The sequence below is a fragment of the Penaeus monodon genome, chromosome 21 (assembly GCF_015228065.2).
Source record: "Penaeus monodon isolate SGIC_2016 chromosome 21, NSTDA_Pmon_1, whole genome shotgun sequence".
Classification (NCBI taxonomy): Eukaryota; Metazoa; Arthropoda; class Malacostraca; order Decapoda; family Penaeidae; genus Penaeus; species Penaeus monodon.
In genome coordinates, this window is record NC_051406.1 from 19,742,197 (window position 1) to 19,743,519 (window position 1,323).

General features: G+C 30.9%; 1 protein-coding gene across 1 annotated transcript in view; it reads right to left on the bottom strand.

Moving 5' to 3' along the window:
* LOC119586318 (inositol 1,4,5-trisphosphate receptor-like) overlaps positions 1-1,323 on the bottom strand; it is a gene marked incomplete at its 5' end in the record, with an annotated part of 125,834 nt that overhangs the window by 259 nt on the left and 124,252 nt on the right.

Here is a 1,323-nt window from a genome sequence, read left to right on the forward strand (position 1 = left end):
TTTGGTTACATATTCCATTTGATACAAACTTTATGAAATTTACCTCTTTAGCAGAATAAATTACATAGAAGCATATAAGTCAATCATTATAGTTATCTGTAGCACATTTATAAACATGCTAATTCATCAAGATGACTTATGGCAAGTATCCTGATTTAAGAACAAGAATTAAAGGCTCACATAATAATACACAAATAACAGGGGAAGTATGACCACATGCGGATAAATGGGTGGTTTCAATTTTACATTTGTTACATCATAAGAAAGGTGGCCCTGTGGGCTTTCATAAAATACATACACAATCAATATTAGGTAAAATAAAACACAAAAGCCTAGACCTCAAACAGGTCTAAATAAAATGCTTTCCTGTACCTCCTATGCAATTTTGTTTATAATTCATAGGACATATCTATTAAAAATGAGAAACAAGAAATTTCTTTGATATAAAGGGCAATAACACAAAAAGAGATAAAAAGAATGGAACACTCACTACTAAGAAAAACAACATTTAAAATACAATATACAAAATATGTAGCTAGCATATTTCGGGTTTTAAAACATGGATAAACAACATAAAATAATACCCATCAAAAGAACTACATACTGATTACACTTTAACAAAGTTGCAAAACTGAATCTGCAACATATTTCCATTGAGAGCTTATGTCACTTTAACATTACAAAATATTAAAAAGTGGTTCCAGTATGAGGTCTCTTTGAAGGTATTTATATATGGGTGGTATGTGCATTGACCTAGGATAACAATGACCTCCAATGCTTAATCTGATGCGAGAACTTAAATGATAAGAGTGAGATACATACTTTACTCCTCTAAAAAATGCTTACCTCTAAACTGTTGCACTGAGGTACATGAGTTACACCAGGCAAAAAAAAAAATTTTATGGATAAAAAAAAATCTTAAGGAGCAAAGCAATTTCAATGTACAAAATATTCTACTTGTTTATTACAGAATCTTGACTTTTGCTCTATTTCCCCATCCTGCATACATGCAGCTTTGATTTTTTTTATACAAGAGGAAGAAGAGGAATACAAGAAATAATTCTGGGGAGGAAAGCAAAGAAGAGAAATGGGAAAAAGAGCAGGTAGAGGATGATGAGAAAGTAGGAAGAAAAGTGGGAAAAAAAAGCTGGCATATGCTTTGTATTTCTTTGTTAATAAAGTATTCAATAATCTATTTTTACAACAAAGCCTTTAATATCAAAGGAATCTATATTACAATATTTTTTAAAGCACTTTTCATAAATCCAGCCTAGGATAGTTGCATCCATTTCATAGCTGTAAAGCAACAGTCACACTAGTCGT